This window comes from Macaca nemestrina, chromosome 2, assembly GCF_043159975.1.
Source record: "Macaca nemestrina isolate mMacNem1 chromosome 2, mMacNem.hap1, whole genome shotgun sequence".
Classification (NCBI taxonomy): domain Eukaryota; kingdom Metazoa; phylum Chordata; class Mammalia; order Primates; family Cercopithecidae; genus Macaca; species Macaca nemestrina.
This window is the reverse complement of record NC_092126.1, coordinates 21138899-21158965: the sequence shown is the minus strand read 5'-3', so window position 1 is coordinate 21158965 and position 20067 is coordinate 21138899. Positions and strand designations below refer to the sequence as shown.

Below are 20067 nucleotides of genomic sequence, written 5' to 3'. Positions count from 1 at the left end.
TTTTAGCTACTGATATCATTTTTCCATGTCCTACTGAGGTATGCATATTTTGTTATTGATTTATATGAGTTCTTTATCATTAAAACTGCTGTGGCTGTCAAATATCACTATTGTAATCAAGATTTCTAGATTAACTTGAGAAATATATAATCAATTTATTTTAACTATTTCAAGGCTACTCACACATTTCAACCATGACTGAGGGATACTGCAATTGGCATTATATTCTTCGTTTTAAGTTGATGCCCTGAGGCTCTATCCTACTCTTCCTTTTCCCTGGTATAAAAGATTGGGCCATGATTCAAAAAGCACTATTGACAATAAATGCATTTACTGTAATTCCCAATTATCTTACAGAAAAAAATACTGGCGTGTAAATTTATCCAATCCACAAACCAAAAGCTTGCATGAGAAATGAGGTTTTAGTAATTAGTTTCACTTCTTCTTTCTTTATTCACACTATCAAATTAAATGGTACTTTTTTTTCCTCTTTTTTTTTGAGATAGTCTTGCTGTGTCACCCAGGCTGGAGTGCAGTGGTCCAATCTCGGCTCACTGCACCCTCTGCCTCCCGAGTTCCAGCGATTCTCCTGCCTCAGCCTCCTGAGTAGCTGGGATTACAGGCACACGCCACCATGCTCAGCTAATTTTTGTATTTTTAATAGAGATGGGGTTTCGCCATGGTGGCCAGGCTGGTCTCGACCTGCTGACCTCATGTGATCTACCTGCCTCGGCCTCCTAACGTGCTGGGATTAGAGGTGTGAGCCACTGCACCCAGCACTTTTTTAAAATATATAAAACCCTAACATAGAGCACACGTAAATTGATTAAAATTGCTGATGGAATAGGGAAAATTTTATTTCTAACTTGTCCTGATTTTATTATATTGTTAATGTAAATTTTACTGAAGTATAGCACATACACATATAAGTAAAAAAATAAGTGTAAATATCAATGAATTTACACAAAGTGAATAACTAGATCAAAAACAGAACATTTTTCTTCAGTATTAGAAGACCACATATGGCCCGTTTTAGGCATTCTTCCGAAAAGTAATCACAATCCTGATTCCTATTGCAATAGGTTAGTTTTGTCTGTTTTTAGACTTTATGTCAATAGAATCAGAGTACTTTTTTTAATCCATCTTCTTTCCCTCAATATTTTCTTAGTTCATCCATCTTATTAGCATTTCAATGTCAGCTGTTGGCTAATTCAGTGTGCTCAAAGCTTCAGTCACATATTTATTTTTCATTATTTTTGTCACATGCATATACCACTGGTTCTTTTATTTGTTTAATATTTCTTTGAAATTATCTATTTTATTAAACATAACCTCATTCTAAACTCTGAAATATATGAATCATTGAGGTTTTTTTGTGCTAGTTTTTTTTATTTTATTTAAAATAAACACTATTAAATTTTTTTAAATTGTACATGGAACGTTTAAAATAATTTCATACCACACTTTGTATTAACATTGTACCAAGAGGTCCAGTTGCAAAAGAGCTTTCAAAAATGACATTTTCTAGAAAATTTGCTATATTCCAAGGCTATTCTTTTGCCTGGCTCACAAACTCACAAATTCAGATTCAGTCAGTATCCTCCAATTGTCCAAATCCTACAAAGCTTAATCAAACTGACAAATCTTATAAAACAACTTTAGAAAACCAGAGTCCTAATTTGAGAAAATGCAGTGAAAATTTCAACTGCCAGCCTGCCGGGGAACTCACATCAGTATGACCAGAATACTCTTTCCCTGTAGACTAAGCTATCTCTAAAGCCGACAAATCACCTAAAAGTTATTCCTGAGTGTCAACTAAGAACATGATAGCTTAGTAACGATCTTTAAGCCTTGCTGCCCTGGAAGCAAGCACTCTCGTCTCTCTCAGGTGAGCTGCGAATCACTTCTTTGGACTGTATAAAATTAATTCTATATCTGCTGTCAGCTGCCAATAACACTTCTCTCATTTCCAAGTATAGGGGTGCAGTAAGGGGAGGAATGCCTTGTTAATGATTTCATTCATTTTTGGAAGGGAAACTAATACTCGAAGAAGTTAACTAATTATACTCTAATAAGTGGTGAAGCCATGGTTTTTTCACAGATCTATCTCATTCTGATATGTATAGTTTTTCCATTATATTATATGACTTCACAAACTGGCTAGGCCATCTTCTCCAATCTATTTTGGTTCTCTGGAATTCAGTTTCTAGCTGTAAAAAAAAAATGTTAAGGTATATTTTATTTTTCACTTGCAGTAGCACTTTCTAAGAGATATAAAAACTGAATCTTGAGAAGTTCCAGCACCAACATGGGCACAGGAGCCCATTACAGCCCATCTCTCCTGCTGCTTACAACTAAAAATTCTTAACAAAACATTTAAAAAAAAAAAAAACCCTGAGCATGCTGAAAAATAAGGAAAATTTAGATGGATTAAGGGTGGCTGTCAACATTTAGAGAAGTGACTGATGAGATATGTTTCACTGTTTTCTTTTTTCTTTTATATAGCTTCACTCTATGAGTGAGTTCCCAGCACAGCTGTGAGATGGTAGCAGCAGCACAGACAGCTAATACTTTAATTACAACAAACAAACAAACAAACTTGGTTCGGCCAGAGAAACCATGTAAAAGAGACTTTGATGGCTAGAGAATGAGTGGAGGGTCCCAGAGTGAAGAAAGTCAGAAGGGATGTATGGCTCCTAATTGTATAAACAAACCTGCTAAAGTCTTCAGACTCACTCTTGAGCTGTGCAGGCACAGATCAGATGCAAACTAGCATTACAAAGCTTAAATATTGGGACTGGAATTTGAATCACCTTCCACAAAAGACAAGTCAGAACTTCCAGTCTGAATCTCATCAGGTTGATTGTCTGCTAAAGGAAAAACATCACCACTCCCCAGATTATAACAGGACCCAGAGTCTAAATATCATAGCATTCAAAATGTCCAGGATACAATGAAAAATTAGACAATATACTATGAAGCACCAAAAAGTGACTGATTTAAAAGAGAAAAAACAATAAACAGATGCCAGCCCCTAAAAAAATCCCAGATGTTAAAATTATTAAAGCTACTATTATATCTATGCCCTATGACATAAACAAAAACAAACAAAATAAATAGAAAAAAAACAAGGGAAGATTTTAGACTGGAAAATGTAATCTCTGAAATTTGTCTTTAAATTACTGATGAGCTTAAGAATATATAGAAAAAAGAGTCAGTGAACTTTAAGACAGATCAATACAATTATCCAATTTTAAAAGCAGAAAATTAAAATAAACGGAGCCACAAAGACCAATGAGACAATATTAAAACATCTAATATATGTGTTCTTAGAATCTTAGGAGGAAAAACATTGTGGAAAAAAATATTTGAAGAGATAGTGACCAAAAATTTGCCAAATTTAGTGAAAGATATAAATTTAGAGATTTGAAGTTCTGTGATCCTAACTCGGATAAACCAAACAAAACAACACATAGACAAATCATAGTCAAACTGCTGTAAAGCACAAAATAAATATTAAAAGTGTTTTGAAGGCAGCTATAGAAAAATAATATATTACATACATGAAAACAATTACTTACGTGTCTATGGATTTCTTATCAGAAAACATGGCAGCACGATCACAGCAGAATATCTTTGAAGTGCTGAAAGAAAGAACCTTTAATTTAGAAACCTATATCCAGTGAAAACATCTTTCAGTAGTGAAGTAAAAGATAATCTCAGATAAAAAAAAAAAAAAAAAAAAAAAAAACTAAGGGAATTTGTTACCACCAAAGCTGCTTAAATTAAAATGCTAAAGAAGGTTCTTTAGGCTGAAAAGAAATGCTATCCAAGGGAAACTTTGGTCTTCAGGAATAAAGGAAAAGCAATATAAATTATAAATATCTGGGTAAACATAAAAATATAAAACATATGAAACATATATAACTGTTGAAAGTAAAAATAATAGCATTGTCTAATAGATGTTTCAATGCATATGATAATTATAACAAAGATCAAGAACCTATATGATTGTAATGTATCTACATTTTACTTGAAGTCCTACAATACTAACTGTAAGTAGACCCTGAAGTGTTAGATACATACACAGTATCCCTTTAAAATACACATGGAGGAGCCAAAAATGTAAAAATAAAATATAATACTAAAAATTACTCAAATAACCTAAATAAAGGTAAGAAAGAGATAGAAGAATAAGAATCAATAGTAAAAGGAAAAAAGAATAAAATAGTTCTAAATCCAACCACAATCATTTGATGAAATGTAAGTTATGTAAGAAGACCAATTGAAAAGCAGAAGTTATCAAATTGGATAAATAATGAATATCTAACTATGCACTGTCTATAAGAAATCCACTTTAAATAAGAAAATATAAATGGATTCAAGGTAAAATATGAAAAAGGATACAGAATGCACATACTAATCAAAAGAAAACTGGAGTGGCTTTTTAAAGATGAATTATGTGCTGTTTGGTTTTTTTATCAGTGAATGGAACTGTTTAATAGAGGGAGAACTCTGTAAGCAAGTGTTGAGAACATTCTATTGAAAAATATGTGTTAGCTTTGTACATAGGGCTTACCAGGATGGGTTTACATGTACATGTTCAAAAGTTAAATCAAAGTACACTTCTTTAATGGTGCATTTTGTGCTGCTTTGCTTCAGTTAATGGAAGTGTCTAAAACACAGAGAACCCTACAATCCAGTAATATAAAAACGTCAGACAAAATAAACTTCAGACCTCAAAGTAGACTTCAAAACAATCAATATAATGAGGGATTAAAAATAATTAAACAAGAATAATTAAAAGACTAAATCTGTAAGCACTTCAGAAAACTTCAAAATATTGAATCAGAAACTGACAGAAGTAAAAGGTAAAATAGATCAGTCTATAATAATAGTTGCAGATTTCAACATTCTTCTCTCAGCATTCAATATAACTTATAGACAAAAAATCAGTAAGGATAATAGAGGACTTGGGCAACATTAGCAACCAACTTAACTTAATTAGTATTTATATAACATTCTACCCAAAAAATGCAAAATATACATTCTTTTCCAGTGCATACGAAGCAATAATCAATATAGACAGAATTCTAGACCAGAATAAAAACTATAACAAATTTAAAAGAATCAAAAGTGGACAAAGTATGCCTTTTTAATCCTAACAGAATTAAAGTAGAAATCAACCACACAAATATATTAGGAAAATCCCAAATGTTTGGAAATTAAATAACTGTAAATAACACATGGCATAAACTGGAATTCACGTGGAAAATCAGAGAATATTTCTAATTGAAAGAAAATAAAAATATTACATATTAAATTTGTAGGGTATAGCTTTACAAAGTGCTTACATGAAAATTTATCTAATTTTAAATTAATTATCAAACCAATAATTTAAATTTCCACCTTAGCAAATTAGTAAGAGAGCAAATTAAACCCAGAGCAAACAGAAAAAAGAAATCATACAGATAAGAGTAGAATGCATAAAATTGGAAACAGAAAATCAATAGAATAAATCAATGAAAGCAAAATCTGTTTCTTTGGAAGGATAAATAAAATTTAATAGTCCTGTAAGCAGACTTACCAAGAAAAAACAAAAGAATTTAAGAGGATACATCACTACTGACGCTACAAAAAGTAAAAAGTACTGACCCTGCAGACAGTAAAAAATAATGAAATATTACAAAATACTTTATGTCCATTAATTTAAAATTGGAAGTGAATAATCAGAATATTCCTAAATATTTTAAAGAAATTGAATTCATAGTTAAAACCATTCTACAAAGACAACTCTAGTTCCTTCTGTAAATTCTACCATATGTTGGAAAAAAGTACCAGTTCTATACAAATCCCTCCTAAAAGTAGAAACAAACAATTCTCAACTCTTTTTTATAATACTCTGATCATCTTGATACCAAATCTTGACAAGGTAATTATAAAATAACAGAAAAAAACCTACAAATGTTGTAAATCAAATCCAGTAACATGAAAAAAATCAACTGGTATTTATCTCATGAATGCAGGCTTTTAAAATATTTTAAAACCAGTAAGAATGAATTAAGTCTTTAAAAAGAAACCCTGACAGTATTCCGTGCTGGTGGGAAGGCAAAGTAACCAGAACTTGCTTATGTTACTGAAAAGAATACAAGATGCTACTACTATTTTGGAAAATAGTTTCACAGTTTCTTATAAAGTTAAATATACTTTTGTGTAACCCAGCAATTCTATTTCTTAGTACTCAAAAGATATAAAGTTATGTTCACATAAAAAATATAGAAGTTTGTAGCAACTTTATTAATAATCTATGAAAACTGAACACAACTCAAATGTCCAACAACTTGTGAATAAATAAGCTAACTATGATCCATTCATACAAAAGAATACCAGTTAGCAATAATTTTTAAAAAACTACTTATGGCCGGGCGCGGGGGCTCACACCTGTAATCCCAGCACTTTGGGAGGCCGAGGTGGGCAGATCACGAGGTCAGGAGATGAGACCATCCTGGCTAACACGGTGAAACCCCGTCTCTACTAAAAATACAAAACATTAGCCAGGCGTGGGGGCGGGCGCTTGTAGTCCCAGCTACTCCGGAGGCTGAGGCAGGAGAATGGCGGGAACTCGGGAGGCGGAGCTTGCAGTGAGCCGAGATCACGCCACTGCACTCCAGCCTGAGCGACACAGGGAGACTCCGTCTCAAAAAAAAAAAAAAAGAAAGAAAAAAGAAAAGAAAAGAAAAACTACTTTTACGTGTAGCAATATGAATGAATACCATATACATGATTCCATTTGTGTAAAATTCTTGAGGAGTCAATATTGCAGGAGTAGAAAATAGATCAGTGGTTGACAACGTCTGGGGTGAAGGCAGGAATTGATTACAAAGAGATTTAAGGGAATTGGGGAGATAGGTGGGCAGTGGAACTGTTCATTTTGATTATGGCAGTTGCTGTAAATTTTTGTGAAAACTCATAGAAATATACTCCAAAAAGAATGGATTATTGGATGTAAATTATAGCTAAATTTAAACAATATATAGTAAATGAGTTATAATGAGTGGGTTTATATTTGAATGTGATCATATAAGAAAAAGACAGTCATAAATCAAGTATTAGAATTTAAGTGTTGCTCATGACAGGGGAGATTTAACCAACGAACTTTGACTATTCTTGACATAAAGTATTCAAATTTTCTACCTTGGTCATTTAACTCTGGTATGAGGCCAGGTATGACTCTGTGATGCTGTTATCAGCTAATGACTTTTTTGTGCAATATTTATTTCATTTTCTGGACAAAACAAAATAAGTGACTAGAAGGAGACATAAAAGTAAAAGAAGGAAAGAAAAGGAGAAAAAGGGAAAGAAGGGAATACTATATGTAACTTTATACAAATAAATTTGACAGCTCTGATGAAATGGGCATATTTCTTGAAAATTACGAATTATCACAACAAAAGAAGCCAAAAAATAAAGATTTTATATTCACTGAAGAAACTGAACTTTTTACTGAAAAAAATTTACCTTTACCATGCACATACACACGCAAACCAAAAACAAACTTCCAGGCACAAATGGTTTCACTGGGGAACTCTGCCAAACATTCAAGGTAGAAATGATACCAATATGACACAAATTATTTTTTAAAATAGAGAAGCATTTGGCATAACCTCTTGCCAAAACCTGACAGACTTCACTAAGAAAATAATCTGAAGATAAGCATCCCTCATAAACGTGCGCACAAAAATTTTTTAACAAAATAGTAGTATACATTGAACCCAATAACGCATAAAACTTATTACACATTATGACCAAGTAGCATTTGCCCCAGGAGCGCAAGGTTGGTTTAACGAATGAAAATCAAGTAATGTAAAGTACCATGTTACTATAATAAAAGAGAATAACTAATCTTTTAATGGATGTAGGAAAGATGTTTGAAGAAATTCAATATCCATAATTAAAGCAGCAGGCATAAAATATAAGATGATGTTCTGAAAATACACAAAGAACCATAAAAATATATTTTCCTATTATTACTGAGTATAGGCTGAGTATGTTGAGTGGGAATTCTTTAATCAATATCAACCTTTAACTGGAGCAGATTTTGCACTGGTTCTGTCTCGTAAATATGCTAGCCAAGAGGGAATCTGCATTTAATTCAAAGAAATTTGTCTTTGTGTGTTTGTTAGTTTTTTATAGATAATGACAGAGAGCTGACACTGCGCTTGAAGAAAAACATTCTAGCAGCAAAGATATTGTTTAATGCCCAAATTATTAAGATTATTCTTTCTCTCTCAAGAAAAAAAAACATTAATAACAACTACTTCACGGGAACATACCATGAAATGAGACAGAACCGTTCACCCCCTTGGAAAGGGGGCTGAAGCCAGGAAGCCAAGTAATCTCGTTCAGCGGGTCCTACTCCCATGGAGCCCAGAAAGCTAAGAACAACTAGCTTGAAATTCTCGCTGCAAGCACAGCAGTTTGAAGTTGACCTGGGATGATTAAGCTTCGTGGAGGGAGGGGTGTCTGCCATTACTGAGGCTTTAATAGGGGTATTTCCCCTAACAGTGCTAAGGAGACTGGGAGGTCTGGGCTGAGCACAGCAAACCATCTGTGGCCAGACGGCTCCTCTAGATTTCTCCTCTCCAGACAGGGTATCTCTGAAGGAAGGGTAACAGCTCCAGTCAGGGGCATACAGACAAAACCCCCATCGCCCTGGGACAGAGCACCTGGAGGAAGGGGTGGCTGTTTACACAGCTTCAGTGGATTTTCATTCCTGTCTGCCAGCTCTGAAGAGAGCAGCTGATCCTGATAAGAGGGATTCAACCAGCACAGCTCACCAGCTCTGCTAAGGGACAGACTGCCTTCTCAAGTGGATCCCTGACCCCTGTGGCTCCTGAATGGAAGAGACCTCCCAAAAGGGGTCAACAGACACCTAATACTGGAGAGCTCCAGCTGGCATCAGGAAGGAGCAAGCAGCAATCCTTGCTGTTCTGCAGCTTCTGCTTGTGATACCCAGGCGAACAGGGTCTGGAGTGGACCTCCAGCAAACTGCAGCAGACATGCAGAAGAGGGGCCTGACTGTTAGAAGAAAAACAAACAAACAGAAAGCAACAATATCAACATCAACATAGAGGACCCCCACACAAAAACCCCATCCAAAGGTCATCAGCCTCAAAGATCAAAGGTAGATAAATTCACGAAGATGAGGAAAAACAGCACAAAAAGCTAAAAATTCCAAAACCCAGAATGCCTCCTCTCCTCCAATTGATTGCAACTCCTCTCCAGCAAGGGCACAAAAATGGATGGAGGATGAGATTAATGAATTGACAGAAGTAGGCTTCAGAAGGTGGGTAATAACAAACTCCTCTGAGCTAAAGAAATATATTCTAACCCAATGCAAGGAAGCTCAGAACCTTGATAAAAGGTTATGAGGGGTCCAGGTCCGGTGGCTGACACCTGTAATTCCAGCACTCTGGGAGGCCAAGGAGGACAGATCATGAGGTCAAGAGATCGAGACCATCATGGGCAACATGGTGAAACCCCATCTCTACTAAAAATACAAAAATCAGCTGAGTGTGGTAGTGCACACCTGTAGTCCCAGCTACTCGGGAAGCTAAGGCAGAAGAATCACTTGAACCAGGGAGGCACAGGTTGCAGTGAGCTGAGATCATGCAACTGCACTCCAGCCTGGCAACAGAGTGAGACTATATCTCAAAAAAAAAAAAAAAAAACTGGTTACAGGAACTGCTACCTAGAATAACCAGTTTAGAGAGGAACATAAATGACCTGATGGAGCTGAAAAACACAACACAAGAACTTCATGAAGCATACACAAGTATCAATAGCTGAATCAATCAAGCAGAAGAAAGGATATCAGAGATTGAAGATGAACTTAAAATAAGGCATGAAGACAAGATTAGAGAAAAAAGAATGAAAAGGAATGGACCAAGCCTCCAAGATATATGGGACTATGTGAAGACACCCAATCTACAATTGATTGGTGTGCCTGAACGTGATGCGGGGAATGGAACCAAGTTGGAAAAAACATTTCAAGATATTATCCAGGAGAACTTCCACAACCTAGCAAGTCAGGCCAACATTCAAATTCAGGAAATACAGAGAGCATCACTAAGATACTTCTCGAGAACAAGAACCCCAAGACACATAATTGTCAGATTCTCCAAGGTAGAAACAAAGGAAAAAATGTTAAGGGCAGCCAGAGAGAAATGGCAGGTTACCTACAAAGGGAAGTCCATCAGACTAACAGCGGATCTCTCTGCAGACACCCTACAAGCCAGAAAAGAGTGGGGGCCAATATTCAACATTCTTAAAGGAAGGAAATTTCAACGTAGAATTTCATATCCAGCCATACTAAGCTTCATAAGTGAAGGAGAAATAAAATCCTTTACAGATAATCAAATGCTGAGGGATTTTGTCACCACCAGGCCTGCCTTACAAGAGCTCCTGAAGGAAGCTCTTATAATATGGAAAGAAAAAAACAATACCAGCCACTGCAAAAACACACCAAAATATAAAGACCAATGACACTGTGAAGAAACTGCATCAAGTAATGTGCAAAATAACCAGCTAGCATCATGATGACAGGAACAAATTCACACATAACAATATTAACCTTAAAGGTACATGGGCTAAATTCCCCAATTAAAGGACACAGACTGGCAAATTGGATAAAGAGTCAAGACCCACCAGTGTGCTGTATTCAGGAGACCCATCTCACATGTAAAGATACACATAGGCTCAAAATAAAGGGATGGAGAATATTTACCAAGCAAATGAAAAGAAAACAAAAAAAGCAGGGATTGCAGTGTTAGTCTCTGATAAAACAGATTTTAAACCAACAAAGATCAAAAAAGAGAAAGAATGACATCACATAATGGTAAAGGGATGAATGCAACAAGAAGAGCTAATTATCCTAAATATATAATGCACCTAACACAGGAGCACCCAGATTCGTAAAATAAGTTCTTAGTGACCTACAATGAAACAGACTCCCACACAATAATAGTGGAAGACTTTAACACCCCACTGTCAATATTAGATCAACGAAACAGAAAATTAAGGAGGATATTCAGGACTTGAACTCAGCTCTGGACCAAGAGGACGTAATACACATCTACAGAACTCTCCACCCCAAATTAACAGACTATACATTCTTCTCAGTACCACATCACATTTATTCTAAAACTGACCACATAATTGGAAGTAAAACACTCCTCAGCAAATGCAAAAGAACAGAAAACATAACAAACAGTCTCTCAGACCACAGTGCAATCAAATTAGAACTCAGGATTAAGAAACTCACTCAAAACCACACAACCACATGAAAACTGAACCACCTGCTCCTGAATGACTACTGGGTAAATAATGAAATTAAAGCAGAAATAAAAAAGTTCTTTGAAACTAATGAGAACAAAGACACAACGTACCAGAATCTCTGGGACACATTTAAAGCAGTGTGTGGAGGAAAATTTATAGCACTCCATGCCCGCAACAGAAAGCAGGAAATATCTAAAATCAACATCCTAACATCACAATTAAAGAAGCAAGAACAAACAAATTCAAAAGCTAGCAGACAACAAGAAATAATGAACAGCAGAACAGAAATGAAGGAGATATAGACACACAACACCCTTCAAAAAATCAATGAATCCAGGAGCTGGGTTTTTGAAAAGATTAACAAAATAGATGAAAAACTAGCTAGACTAATAAAAAAGAAAAGAGAGGTGAATCAAATACACACAATTAAAAAATAATAGGGGGATATCACCACTGATCCCACAGCAATACAAACTATCATCAGAGAATACTACAGACACCTCTACACAAATAAACTAGAAAATCTAGAAGAAATAGATAAATTCCAGGACACATATACTCTCCCAAGACTAAACCAGGAAGAAGTCAAGTCCCTGAATAGACTGATAACAACTTCAGAAATTGAGGCAATAATTAATAGCCGACCAACCACAAAAAGTGCAGGACCAGATGCATTCACAGCCAAATTCTACCAGAGGTACAGAGAGGAGCAGGTACCATTCCTTCTAAAATTACTCCAAACAACAGAAAAAGAGGGACTTCCCCTAACTAATTTTAAGAGGCCAGCATGATCCCGATACTAAAACCTTGCAGAGACACAACAATAAAAGAAAATTTCAGGCCAATATCCCTGATGAACTTCAATGTGAATATCTTCAATAAAATACTCAGAAACCAAATCCAGCAGCATATCAAAAAGCTTATCCACCGCAATCAAGTTGGATTCATCCCTGGGGTGCGAGACTGGTTCAAATGTAATCCATCACATAAACAGAACCACTGACAAAAACCACATAATTATCTCAATGGATGTAGAAAAGGCCTTCAATAAAATTAGACATCACTTCATGCTAAAAACTCTCTATAAACTAAGTATTGATGGAATATATCTCAAAATAACAAGAGCTATTTATGGCAAACCCATAGCCAATATCATACTGAATGGGCAAAAACTGGAAGCATTCCCTTGGAAAACTGGCACAAGACAAGGATGCCCTCTCTCGCCACTCCTATTCGACGTAGTACTGGAAGTTCTGGCCAGGGCAACTAGGCAAAAGAAAAAATAAAGAGCATTGAAATAGGAAGAGAGGAAATCAAATTGTCTCTGTTTGCAGATTATGTGAATGTATATTTAGAAAACCCCATCGTCTTAGCCCAAAATCTTCTTAAGCTGATAAGCAACTTCAGCAAAGTCTCAGGATACAAAATCAATGTGCAAAAATCACAAGCATTCCTATACACCAATAACAGACAAACAGAGAGCCAAATCATGAGTGAACTCCCATTCACAATTGCTACAAAGAGAATAACATACCTAGAAATACAACTTACAAGGGACATGAAGGAACTCTTCAAGGAGAACTACAAACCACTACTCAAGGAAATAAGAGAGGATGCAAACAAATGGAAAAACATTCCATGCTCATGGATAGGAAGAATCAATATCGTGAAAATGGCCATACTAACCAAAGTAATTTATAGATTAAATGCTATTCCCATCAAGCTCCCATTAACTTTGTTTGCAGAATTAGAAAAACTACTTTAAATTTCAGATGGAACAAAAAAAGAGTCCATATAGCCAAGACAATCCTAAGCAATAGAACAAAGCTGGAGACATCACACTACCTGATTTCAAACTATACTACAAGGCTACAGTAACGAAAACAACATGATACTGGTACCACAACAGATATATAGACCAATGGAACAGAACAGAGGCCTCAGAAATAACACCACACATCTACATCCATCTAATCTTCGACAAACCTGACAAAAACAAGCAATGGGGAAAGGCTTCCCTATTTAATGAATGGTGTTGGGAAAACTGGCTAGCCAATGCAGAAAGCAGAAACTGGACCCCTTCCTTATACCTTATATAAAAATTAACTCAAGATGGATTAAAGACTTAAATTTAAAACCCAGAACAATAAAAACCCTAGAAGAAAACCTAGGCAATACCATTCAGGACATAGGCATGGGCAAAGACTGCATGACTAAAACACTAAAAGCAATTTCAAGAAAAGCCAAAATTGACAAATGGGATCTAATCAAACTAAAGAGCTTCTGCACACCAAAAGAAACTATCATCAGAGTGAACAGGCAACCTACAGAATGCAAGAAAATTTTTGCAAGCTACCCAACTGACAAAGGTCTAATATTCAGAATCTACAAGGAACTTAAAGTTACAAACTAACAAAAACCCATCCAAAAGTGGGCGAAGGATAAAAACAAAGACTTTTCAAAGAAGACATTTATGCAGCCAACAAACACATGGAAAAAAGCTCATCATCACTGGTCATTAGAGACATGCAAATCAAAACCACAATGAGATACCATCTCACACCAGTTAGAATGGCATTCGTTAGAAAGTCAGGAAACAACAGATGATGGCAAGGCAGTGGAGAAATAGGAACACTTTTACACTGTTGGTGGGAGTGTAAGTTAGTTCAACCATTGTGTAAGACAGTGTGGCGATTCCTCAAGGATCTAGAACCAGAAATACCATTTGACCCAGCAATCCCATTACTGGGTATATACCCAAAGAATTATAAATTATTCTACTATAAAGACACATGCACACATATGTTTACTGCAGCACTATTCACAATAGCAAAGACTTAGGACCAACCCAAATGGGCATCAATGATAAACTGGATAAAGAAAATGTGGCACATATACACCATGGAATACTATGTAGCCATAAAAAAAGAATGAGTTCATATCCTTTGCAGGGACATGGATGAAGCTGGAAGCCATCATTCTCAGCAAACTATCACAGGAACAGGAAACCAAACACTGCATGTTCTGACTCATAAGTGGCAGTTGAACAATAAGAACACATGGACACAGGGAGCGGATGGAGGAAGTGGCAGGGAAGGAGATCCCATAGCAATACAAAAGGAAGGGAGGGAGTGAACTGCATTGTTCAAAGGGAGTCCCTGAACTACTAGAGAGCTCACCCAGCAGTGGAGAAACTGAAGAAAAATGTTCAGGCAGCTGGTGTTCTGCCACTGTGAGAAGCTGTCCATTGGGTCAAGGGTCTAAATTTACTTAAGCCAGGTGGTTTGTTGGGGCTACTGGAAGAAAGCTAGCTCTGGTACTGATGGAAAGCTTTTTCTTCTCTCACTGGGGAGATGTAGGACATTCTCATTGCCAATGGCCTTTTCGCTTATAGTATGCACACTGATTCTGGCCCAGGGGCTCTTCTCTGGGCATCCCAGATGCTGATCTCACAACACTTTCTCAGGATGAGTAACCCTGAGGAGGTAGGAGGCTTAAAGAAACTGTTAAAAATTACATTTTAGGGTTATTTATTTTGTTTTATATTTATCTCTTTTGCCCAGTTCCCATTGTTATAAACTTTAAAAGCCAAGTTTAAATGTTGGCTCATAGAGGTTTGACGTCCCATCACTGCTTTTTGTAGTCTCCTTCTAATGTCAGGGGCAGACTGAGTAATAAAATATATACCACTCAGGTAACTCTCAAATATATATATATATATGTGTATATATATATATGTATATATACATACATACACACACACATATACACACATATACACACACATACACACACACACACCACTCAGGAGTGCTTGTCCTTCTGGGGAGTCTGGGTCTGCATTAGTATATATCCTGCAACTAAGAAGCCCTAAAATAGAGTGGGATTTTTGTTTTTCTCTAACCTTGTCATAAGTAACTGGCTTAACCATATAATTTTTCCCCCACTTTTCTTCCACAGCACAGCAAGCAGATGACAATACTTGCAAGTCATGGCAAGTTAAAGAACATGGTCAACTTAACAACTCTTCTGTAAATTTTTCTGGATCCTCTAGAAACTGGTCAAATTTTTCCCTATCTAAAGCCAAATCACACATAGAAAATGGCACATGCGTTCTAAGTGTTTCTGTATTTCCATCACCTACCTCCTGCAATGGACATAGATTTGACTTTAGGAACTAATATGTGGCCCCACTCTTGGTGGTATTGGTTGGGCTTACTTTCTTGGGCAGTGGGAGATACAGGCGGGGGCTACTTGGAAAACAGAAAGGGGTGCTTGATGACCTTGGGATGGAATCTTTTTTTTAGATAACTGGCGGGATCCCCCTCAGAACTGGGGGACTGAGGAGACTCTAGGGAGGGATAGGACTTGTAGGGGGAACAGCTAGGAGCAGATCCCTTAGTTGTGGCTTCCCAGTGCCTGGAAGTAATGTGAGTCAGTAAAGGTTCATAAAGGCCTGTACATAAGGGACCTTTTCCCAGTTTCCTTTTTTTTTTTAAAAAAAAAAAAGAATATGTTCAATATGCAAATTAAGAGACAGGTTTTTGTTGTTGTTGTTGTTGTTTTTTTTTTTTTTTTTTTTTAGAAAAAGTGTGGTATTTCTGGGTCATTGCCATGGAAAGGGGTGGTAATTTTCAGGTGCAGCCATGGCAATGGTAAACTGACATGGTGCTGGTGGTGAGGTGCTCTTATGAAGAGGTGCTTTCACCTCTTCTCTGTTTCAACTAGCCTTCAGTCTGGCCCAGAGACAAGCCCCCACCTTTGGAGTCAAGCCCTGCCTCCTACCTCAAGCCCTGCCTCCTACCTCAAGCCCTGCCTCCTACTTCAAGCCCTGCCTCCTACCTCAAGCCCTCTTACATATGGATTTTCTTCTACCTCTGCCACCCTGGAAACAGCAAGACCAACCCCCTCCTCTTCCTGCTTCTGTTCAAAGTAAAGATAAGGATGAAGACCTTAGGATGCACTTCAACATAATGAACAGTAGACATGCTTTTCTCTTCCTTAGATTTTCTTAATAACATTTTCTTTTATCTTACTTTCTTATAACAATACATGATATAATGCATATAGCACAGAAAATATATGTTAATCAGCTGTTCCTGTTATTGATAAGGCTTCCAGTCAGCAGGAGGCTATGAGTGCTTAAATTTTGGGGAACTAAAAAAAATATATGCAGATTTTTTACTACAAGGAGGGTTAGCATCTCTAACCCCAGCTATTGTTCAAGGATTAATTGTATATGTACATTTTGTATTAAAAGGAGAAAAGCGATATATTGGGGCAAATGTTAATAATGATTCTCTTTGAAATTATAAAACATTCTAATATCATATATTTTAAAGTTTTTTTCTGAATTTTATAGGTAGAATGCTTTATTAAATTATATATTTTTAAAATAACCTCTAAGTTATAAGAATTGTGAAATATTACTAAGCAAATCAACTACATCTTTAAAATTATTCACTTTCCCTTTCAATAGGTATTTCTAAGCCTTCCTAAAATTGTCTGAATTAAACAAGCATGTTTTGCTTTCCAAAAAAAAAAAGGGGGGGGGGGAATTTCACATGAATCACATAATCTAGTCTGTCACTTTCAACACTGAAACATCACATCCATTTCTAGAGCAACAGGTGCTTGGAGATCCCCCTCTGTAGGAGTGACTGAAGTATTGGCTTGAGCCCTTCATGGTCTCTCCACAGATCTTTGTCCAGATCAACAAGTACATTTTTCCAAGTGGCTGCCTGTGTTGAAAATAATGTTCAAAAAGTATAGTGCATTCCCTAACAGCTGCTCCAAATAATAAAATGATGACATTTTATTGGTGCATTTCCTTCTCTAATGTGTTTCTACACACATCATCTCATATAGTGACAGCCTAGAAACTTCCTACAGCAGCAACACATCCTAGAGCGATTTTGTACCTCATCTTCTCAAGCACATTTGCTTTCAAACTGCAACAAGAAACTGTACCAAGAAAATCAAACAGATGGGCCTGGCTTGAGTAGGTAGTGAGATACTGAGGCAGGAGACTAGGGTCTGGAGGCAGGGAACCTAAGGCTGTGTCACGCCAACTTACTAGAACTAAATTGAAAGGAAACCCCTAATTTTCCATGCCTAAGTTACAAAAGGCCAGAGGCTACTCCGTTTGCAAACTCCACCTTTTCTGCATGGCAGATGGGAAGTCAGCTGTCCACAATAAATCAAACTGATTGCAGGTCCCTCTTCCTTTGCAACTTTGTAATTTCACTCCAGCCTTTGAATGGTTGCTGTGCACAACCAATCAGACTGATTGCGGGTGGAGTCTTCACTTTTTACAACCAATCTGATGTTTGCAAAGGAGTGTGGCTGTCCTAACTTCACTTCAGCATCTGGTTCACTGTTTTATGCAACCAATCAGGCGGATTGCAGGCTACCACTTCATTTACATGAGGTGAGCATGTAGTGGCCAGGAAACTTCTAGGCAGTATTTGGACCCAAGAAGATTCTGTGTCTGGGCCCCTGAGCCACTGCTCAGTCCGCTCCCACACTATGGGGTATACTTTCATTTTCAATAAATCCCTGCTTTTGTTCTTTGATTGCTTCATTCTTTCTTTGCTTTGCTGAACGTTTTGTCCAATTCTTTGTTCAAAATGCCAAGAACGTGGACAACTTGCAGTCATGACCCCCTAATGGTGACAGCAGAGAAGGAATAGGAAATGATATCTATTGGATGCCTAAGTGTGATATAGGCACAGTGTGAGGCCCTTTTACCCATGCTAATATATGTTTTTTTGACTAAGGGACTTTTATCCTGAGGATAATAAAAGTGGGTGAAACTAAAATAAACATATATTCAAATCAAAGTACAAAAAGAAGTGTAACATTTTATTCATTGGAATTCCTCTTGGGATCACACAAGGAATATCTGCAAATCCTCCATCCTTACCCTGCAAAATACTTTGTTATTAACTCTGTGACATCTACAAAACAACCTTAGATCTTCTTTATTTGATCATGTGGCTCAGTTTTCTGTTACTATGTAAATGTTTCATGTATAGGAGACACTTGGGGCCTTAGTCCTCATTTACAGCAGTGGTTCTCAAAGTGTGGTCCCTGGCCTAGCACCATCAACATCACCAGGGAACTCTCTAGAGAAGCAAATTGTGGGGTCCAAGAATTATAATTTAAACCAACTAAATCAGAAACTAAGAGTGGAGAGAGAGGGGTATCTTAGTAATCTATGCTTTTTACAAGTCCTACAGGTGGTTCTGATATAGCCACAAGTTTGAGAAGCCCTAGTAGTTAACAAGAGTGGTCAGATAGTTTTTTAAACTGTAATCATTAAATCTGGTGTTTCTCTTTTTCTTTGGCCCTCTCTCCATTCAATCTGCTAGTTCAGGTTTGCTCTATCTTAGCAGCAGAGTTCCCTGCTGAGACAAAGTTTACTTTGTGTCTTAATTCAGACTATAGGCTGATGCTGGACACTGTGGCTCATACCTGTAATCCCACCAAACAAGAAAAGCATTCCCTGGGGAGAGAAAATGAAGGGAGGGTTGCAATGACAGTGTAAACATTGACAGTTCCCAAAAAGTGTGGTTCAGCACACTACCCTTTGGGAGCGTCACTGACATGGCCTTAGACCTGTGACCTCACAGTCATACAAATAATGCTAATAACCATAATAACAGTAGCTTCCATATATAAAGCACTTAACAGGTGCTAGATGCTGTTCTAAGTACTTAACTCACTCGACCCTCTCAACAACCTTGTGAGGTAGGCACTACTATTATCCCTGCTTTACAGATAAGGATATTGAGAAGTCCAGTTGCTCGGTAAAGGTCACACAGCATGTAAATGGGCAAGCTGGGATTGCAACCTAGGCAGTCCGGATCCAGAATTCATGCTTATAACCACTTTGTTATGCTGTCTGATTCTGAGGGCACATGAGCAACCAAACTGAATAGCATTTAAACATCTGTGAGTTGTGCCACTAACACATAGGAAGAATACAGATAGATATTTAGAGGAGAAGGCATAAATAGATTAGTTGAATCTAATTAAACGGTGAGGCAATTTTCATGAGGAGGCATAATAAATAGGTAATGTGGAAAGTGAATCCGGAAGATGCAGTCTGTGAAGTGAGATGGACAGTCAGAAGGAATAAATGTAGAACACGTCTCAGTCTGGCAGGCAAGAATCCCATTGGCATTCCAGACAGCACCCTCTCAGGTCATTAAAAACCTCAGCCACTAGAGAATGTAACCTCAGAAATTATTTGAAAGTGTTACCCTAAATATTTTGGCTTAGCATAATTATTTCATTAGTTGGTAGCATTTTTCAACACAGAAAAGATTTATAATGAGATATAGAAATACTTAAGCAAATCCAAGCTATAATATGAACATTATGTTCTAAATCTGTGCATGTGTGGTGTGTCTGAGAATTTATAATGATCAGGAGTATTTGGTCTATTAAAATAATAGGTTATACTTATAATTCTAATTCAAAAATTAATGCACAATTGAGTAATTGGTTTATATTTTCTATTCTTTTTACTGAAGTATGCCTTTTAAAAATACAAAGAAAAAAATATGTTAGCAAATAATTAACATTTTTATTCACAATTTTTCTCCTCCTCTTTATTCCCTATAGCAACCCTTTTTCAGTCTTAGGAGAAAATACTATTAAGATTTTGTTTATATACTAGTAGACTTATAATTTTATTTTATTTTATTTTATTTTTTTGAGACG

General features: G+C 36.6%; 1 long non-coding RNA gene across 5 annotated transcripts in view; it reads right to left on the bottom strand.

Annotated features, from left to right (window-relative positions):
- LOC139361852 (uncharacterized) overlaps positions 1 to 20067 on the bottom strand; it is a 324906-nt gene that overhangs the window by 237567 nt on the left and 67272 nt on the right. For all 5 annotated transcript variants that reach the window (XR_011619612.1, XR_011619615.1, XR_011619614.1 and 2 more), the window contains exon 3: positions 3582 to 3644. This is a non-coding gene — a long non-coding RNA (uncharacterized lncRNA). The remainder of the gene's footprint in view (positions 1 to 3581; positions 3645 to 20067) is intronic.